This window comes from Lycium ferocissimum, chromosome 7 (assembly GCF_029784015.1).
Source record: "Lycium ferocissimum isolate CSIRO_LF1 chromosome 7, AGI_CSIRO_Lferr_CH_V1, whole genome shotgun sequence".
Lineage (NCBI taxonomy): Eukaryota > Viridiplantae > Streptophyta > Magnoliopsida > Solanales > Solanaceae > Lycium > Lycium ferocissimum.
The window spans coordinates 16311633-16318960 of record NC_081348.1 but is presented as its reverse complement, the minus strand read 5'-3'; the positions used below and the strand labels follow the sequence as shown (position 1 = coordinate 16318960).

The window sequence follows — 7328 nt, the reverse complement described above, 5'->3', positions numbered from 1 at the left end:
ACAAAACATTCTTCAATATTTTCATCTTAGCATTTTATTCTTGCTTTTCTTTCAAACCATTTTTTGAAAATGATGTTCGTGCTATCGGAAACAACCTCTGGTCACTACAAATAAAGCGGCTATTAGCCACGGTTCTAAAAACCATGGCAAAATTAACCAAAAAATGTCAACTTCTCTACACATTCCAATGTGTGGATAAATTAGGCAGGCTCGAAATTTCATTCCCCCACCTCTGTTTTTTCATTTCCCTCCCATTCATTCACAATGTTAATATTTCTCCTTTGATTTTTTAATTCTACTCTTTTAGAAAACCCAACGAACGAACAAAATCTCTAACCCAGGCCATTCCCAAATTCATCCTCATCGTCTTGACTAACAAAATGGATTTTCAAGGTAGCGGAATCGTCCCCAGCTTCAGATTCTTATTTCAAGCGATTTGTTCTACGTATAGCTGGGTCTTTCAAATTTACTGCATTTTTTGTTTTGGGGTTTTTTCTAATTTCATCTAAATGTGTGGGTATAACAATTTTGAATACCTATTGATGTTGCAATTGTTGATTTGCTTTTGTTTGTGTTCAATTTTATGTTTGCCAAATTTACATTGTTTATGTTTGGGAATTAGCAGTTCTTAGGATACATTGTTGCCAAATTTCTCTTCATTTTTTGGTATAAATCTCTAAACCAGAAAACTTTTTGTTTTCAGAGGATAGTTAAATCATTTTCTGTTTGACCTTATTCCTCCTCTTTTTTCAGGTTTTCTAGGGCTTAAAGGTCTGGCAATTTTGTTTGAAGGCGAAGCATTTGGTTTGATTTCTCTCCAGGTATTGTTCGATTTGCAGTTTCTTTGAGGAGTCTGTAAATTGTAGAAATTTGAGATTAAGAATCAACAATAGTAGCTTGAAAGCGACTTTTTTTTTGTTTTTTTGTTTGTTTATGACAGTGATTTTTGTTCAGTCTAGGGTTTTTTGTTTGTAGCCTTAACTCTGATTTTTTTTGAGTTCATTTGATGATTAGAACAGAGATTCAAGCTAGTGAGTCGTGACCTGTTATTATTCCTGATGAGGTTCTCAAACAACCATTTCTTCGTATGAAGGTGCTTACTTTCCCTTTTACATTGGTTTTGTGTGGCCTTATGATGTTTTAGAGGCAAATTGTCAAATAGGTTGAGTGCAAGATGCTCGAACTCGACAAGCTGTCACTTGATATGGTGGTATGCAGTTGATTGTTGCTAACTATAACATTTAGTGAGGTTGAAAATAGAACGGTCTTTGTATGTCTACACAAGAATGTATATATCGATAAGTCATTTTTTGTAGTCTTATATAAGCAGAACGGTATGCAGTTGATTGTAGAACAGGAAATTGTGTTGTGGGCTCTCTCTCATGGCCTAAACCCTAGATAACACATCTTTGTAAGTCTCTATTATCTCTTCTATATGTACTTTTACAGTGTATTTATCCCATATTTGAGATTCAGAATATTGATTTTGTTTGTATTAACGAGAAACTGAGATCACATATGTATTAGAAGAAATTAAATCCAAGTTCAAAGTTCCTACTAGTTTCTTCACACTAATCTCTGTAATTTGTTTTCTGTTGCTCTTGTTTCTAAGCCATCATTTTGGGTGCTATTTTTCAATATTTAACTACTTTGTTCCATTTCCTCTCTGTTGTTTGTTGTATTTCTTAGTTATGGTGAGTTTTTATCCCCTGCACATGTTGTTTGAGTTTCTTCTCTCAGAAGTTATTAACAAATTAATATTTGGATTACTGGAATCCTTTACAGTGTTAGAAACATAGTGGTATAAATCAATATCATAAACCTGAAGCACCAAACATAATAAATATATAAAGGGAAATCAATAGATACCTGGGTACCAGTATGCACTCTTATTGTACACCCTGTACTTTCGTACGTTAAGTTTCTTCGTGAGTTGATTGCTTTAGATTTGGGAAGTGGAATTATCTTCGAGGTTATATGAGATTAGACGTGTTCATCTTGAGTATACGAAGGTTTAAGTTCATGATTGGCATGTGTTGGAAGGATTAGAGGATGAATGAAAAGAAGAGAATAATTTTCGTCGAAAGTTGATTTTGGCAAGCATAAATACGGACCGTATATAGAAAATGCAGACCGTACTTGGAAATACAGTCCGTACTTCCTTAGGCAGAGTAGATGATTTTTAGCCTGAGAATTACGGTCCAAGATACGGACCATATTTAAAAATATGTCTGTACTTGTGGCCGTATTTTTAAGTTGGCTCAGTTATGTTTTTTTTATTTTTTATTTTTATATAATTCGTATACCCTTCATTTTAACTCATTTTCTCCACTTTCCCTGATCTTCAACATTCTAGAAAACTCTCCCCATCATATCTAGTCAAACTCCTAAGAAAAATCAAGGATCAAAAGAGAAGATCAAGTGTTTAAAGGTTCTAGAGTGATTATGGAAGCTTGTTTCTCCTTTTGGTAGTGGTTGGAGGATACTTCAAGGTGAAGCACTCTTGGAATTGATGTATTCTTGAGTTTTGAGGTAAGATTCTATCTTAACTCCATGTTTATGAGTTTGTGTGATGGCTATGCTAGGTTTGGAGGGAAAGGAGTTGGAAGGAAGGTTCAAATATGAATTTGAGTTTATGTTGAGATGTAATCTAACTCGAGTCATAGTGTTAATGTGTTTTAAGCTAAAACCTTGTTGTAAGGATAATAGTTGGTGTTGAGATTGTATTGAGGATGTTATACTTGGTATAATTGAAAGAAGAAAGTGTATAAGTGTTGTATACAAAGTGTATATTGAGTTATTTTGATGTAAATCTTGGGGTGAGTGGTGATGTAAAGAGACTTATATGAGGTTGTTGTTGTGTTGTTGACTGTTAGGTGTGCTGTATTAAGGAGATTGGAATACTATCCCGACAGTTTCATTGTGGGATTTTGTTGACGACTTGAGGTATGTTAAGGCTAACTTTCCTTCTTTTAGCATGATCCTTATGAACGGAACGTAAACGTTACTCCATAAAGATTCTATTCTTAGTTTCCATGTTGATTCATATTCTAGAATGTCGTTTTCAGCAAGTCCTTCTTCAGATTCAGTATGATTCATATAGTCACTTGTTGATGAAAATGCTATCTCATAACGATGTTTGGAGGTGTAACGACCTTACGTCACTATCTCATAACGATGAAAATGCTATCTCATAATATATATATATATATTTAAAGGGTATATTATGTGTATATATACATACACATACAGACCTATGACCCCTCAAGCGTTATATAGGCGTATATTATGTATTATATAAAGGGTATAGGGAAAGTGACGATGTTATATACGCACTACCACCTGATGAGCTGGTCACATGATGATGATGATGTCCACAGAGGCCGATATGATATGATGGGAGGCCCACATAAGCTTGACAGGCGTTATATACGCATATATATATATGTATGACCCCCCATGCATGCATGCACAATATTTATGTATATCATTGGCCCTTAGAGGCAGTTCAGACATACATGTTGCATTCATTTCATCCTTACTTTGTCCGTACTGAAGTCCTTTTTTTGGGTGCACTGCGTTTCATGCCCGCAGGTTCAGGTAGACAGGTTGACGATCCGTCCCGGTAGGTTGCTGTTTAGCTAATATTGGAGCACTTCTCTTGTTTCGGACTTCTTGTTGTGTTTTTGTTACGTTATACGTTTGTGTGCGTACGGGTATGGCGGGGCCCTGTCCCGACCTTATTATGTCATATACTCCAGTAGAGGCTTGAAGACAGTCATGCTATAGTTAGACGTTGTATCCACACCCCCCCCCCCCCCCCCCCCCAATATTTTTGTTGTATGGTATTCCATGATGACCTTGTTAGTTTGCACAATTTTGTCTAGCATAGTTATATAGTATGTCTTTTCAGGCTCAACCCTTTTTCAGCATATTTCTCTTATAATCTAGCATATTTCCATCTAATGACCCTCGAGGTCCACTCATGTTTATGATATGAAAACATGATTAGCGGTGCTCGACAGGTAAGGGCCCGGGTGTCCGTCATGGCCCTCCGGTTTGGGTCGTGACACTTATGGAAGAGGTTTTGGGTGAAGGCTGTGAAGGAAAGGGATACAGGAATATTTCACATAAAATTTTATGTTTATGAATATTGACTTTGTAGAAATTGAGTTTGGAGAGCTTATATTCTTTTTAAACTTTGAAGGATCACTTTGTTAGCTGTGCATTGTAGGAGTTGTCACTACAACGTCAACATTTTGATTAGCCACCATAAACCTCTTAACTTTGCCCTTATGAACACTGAAGAAGTAAAACAGCCACAAATACTTCACCCTCAAGTTCTCTTTGGTCACTCCTAATTGTACAGATACCAGAAATTAGCAACAAAAACAAAGATTTCCGGCTATTTTTTTGTCGATGCCGTAAATAACTTAACCGGTGTCCCAATTTTCTCATCACTTTAGAACTAGCTAGATGGATAAGAATTAGTTTTGTTGAGAAATATACGATCATGTGCACAAGATATTAAGGGAAAATCACTCCATTTAGTTTGTTTTTGTTTAAGATCCTGTCTAGGTTATGTTCCACATGCATCCTTTATTTTGAAGTGTTGATACTAATAGCCAATAGATGTGTTTTTCTAACTATATTTGGGAAACGTTTGAGAACATAAGAGTATCAAAAGGTTTATGTAGAGCTTTTAGTTCATTATTCATTAACCAGCTCTACTTTTAAGCTGATCTGATAAGTAAAATTTGGTTGCATTATCATGAGTGAAGTATCCTAATAATGCGACATGTCTTGGTATATTTGATTTAGCTCTGAAGTGATCTATGTACATACGTTTTCTCTCCCTAACGAAACCTGGGACCTCGCACTTTGCCCCTTTTGACTTATGTAATTTCTGTGTCGGAAGTTGTTATTTCAAATTGTTCCTTGACTTACGTTCCTTCTAGAGCTGTTTTCGTGGGACTTCATCATTTTAGACGTTCGAATCCTACTGATATTGATAGAGTAGATTCTTTTAATATGAACCTTTAATACTTAAAAGAAGAGTACACATGTATGTTTACTGAATCTAGTCATATAGCCAAGTAAAAGCTTTCAAATTACTATAAAAATTAAAGTTAATATTGTATTGGAAGGTTGTCTCACATTAATCGAATTGGCTTTGTCTTATATACCACTCTCATCGATATCCTGTTGGTCAGCTGCTTCACTCCTCAGTTAAGCTGTTTAAGTGGATTTTTGAGTCATTCCTTACGGTTCCTATAAACTTGACATGAATTCTCTTTAATACCTTTAACAAAAATGAGTGATCTAGTCAGATACACTATCAGCTAACTCCAAATCACAATATCCACACACTTGATTTGAATGTACTATTTGTACTTTTTGAACAGGTCAATACGACAAGGACACTAACTTCAGCTAGTTCAATTTACCAGAGGACTTAAATCACAGGACACAAAGAAAGTCAGCAAATGTGTAGGCAAGAGTTGGATGAATTCCACCCAGAAGGAAATGAAAGAGATGAAACAAGAGATTTAGATATTAAAGGCTCAAGTTGGTGAACTGCATCAATGTAGGATGGAACTTCTAAGGCAAATGTAAAAGACCGTGTCGTCTAGTTATGAAACTTTCATCAATTTTAGCAAATGATTTTTTTATTGGGATATGCTTTTATTAGTATCTATACCTCTTAATAATGTGTAATTACCAGGAATTCTTGAGATATAATTTTTTTTTTTTTTTTAAATTTTTTTTTTTTTTTTATAAAAAAAGCTGTAAAATTTAGCCACGGTTCAGCGTAACAATTTTTTCCCGGCACATCAGTTTAGCCACGGCTCTGTGTGTGGCAAATTTCGAGATTTGAATATAATTTTTCATCAATAATAATTAGCCACGTCTTAACCGTATAGTAGCTACCCAGAAAATATAACCGTGGGTAATGAAATGTTACCACGGACAGAAAAACGTGGCTAACTTACTCGCGACGTCTCTGTTGTGATTCACAGTTTTTAGAACTTCCAACATAGAGAATTATATCTGGATATATTCTTTCTTAATTTTGTTATATAAAATTTTCTTCATTGTAAAAGTGTGATTATATTTTAACACCTAAATCGTCGAAAAGCTGTTGGATATGCCCACCAAAGTCACCAGCTCATCTTACACTGAGGAAACTGAAGATAAATTCGTGGAAAGATTTTGACTGGCAACTTTTGTCCATAGAAATTTATTTGGAAGAGCATTATAGAGGTGGCAAACTTAGACCCATAAATGTGTAATCCGTCCAATCTGACCAAATTTTAACGGCTCAGGTTGGTGATATTTTCTTACTGGGGCAAATTGGATTGCAACCCAAAATAACCCATCTTTTGGACTGGTCAATATTCAACCCCTGGGGGATAGTTTTTGCTCTTTAGATTAGTTCTCAGTTTTTCCCACTAGCATGTGTTATGAGATGGTTCGGATCCCTCCACCTTTAGTCAGAGGTTTCCGGTTCGAACCTCGAAGAATTGAAAAAATTCTATTGGGAGCATTGCCTCTAGAAATGGGCCCTACAATGTGTAATCTGAATTTAATCGGAATTCAATGCAGGTATTGAACATTGAGTGAGAAATAAAAAAAAAAAAAACTCAACTTTTCCCATTAGGCCTATTCTCTTCAGAAAATCTGTTTCACTTTATTAGTTGGTTATTAACTTCTTAGAAAACTTTTCACATAAGCTCCTTTTAAGAATTATTCTTTTCGAAAATTGTTCAGAACCAAAGGTCAATTCAAACGTAAATGGGACTGAATCTTTTCAAATACAAAAAGTAATGCCCTTTAATATGAGCATTTTTAGTACAGAGAAGTTCTATTTAACTTATTAATCATGATTCACACCCTATGATTATAATCAATTGATCTGTCAATTTGTGCTATTCATGGAGGTCATTTCCATGTTACTACTGCTTCACTTTTAGTAAACGTGACTTGAATGGGTTGAGTTATGACTCACAATTTAACCTATTATGACTCGATCCATTTTGACCCAAATAATTTTTTGGTGGGTTGGGTCTTGACCCGTCTATTGAGACAACCCATTTTAATTCGTTCAAATTTGACCCAATCCGCTATTTGACACCTCTAGCGACAACGAAAGTTGTTTTGATGAGCATTATTATAATCTTTGAAATTACCTCTCCTAGTCATAGAAATAAAGAGTCATCTAGCTACAAACTTGATTTATAATGAGTGAAGTCATTAAAGTTGGATTTCCATGTTGAATTTGAATTAGGTTTAGTCAAATTTGACTTATACTGAGTAATGCCAGAATT

At 35.1% G+C, this 7328-nt stretch overlaps 1 long non-coding RNA gene across 3 annotated transcripts; it reads left to right on the top strand.

The window, feature by feature from the left end:
- Nucleotides 1–754: 754 nt before the first annotated feature.
- LOC132063536 (uncharacterized) lies at nt 755–5764 on the top strand. Of its 3 annotated transcripts, none has more exons than XR_009416391.1 (4): nt 755–821; nt 1015–1210; nt 1317–1411; nt 5406–5764. It is a non-coding gene; the product is annotated as an uncharacterized LOC132063536 (long non-coding RNA). The 3 variants fall into 3 exon arrangements; XR_009416390.1 differs by having other exon boundaries at nt 999–1210; XR_009416392.1 differs by having other exon boundaries at nt 767–821; nt 1094–1210.
- The last annotated feature ends 1564 nt before the right edge of the window (nt 5765–7328 follow it).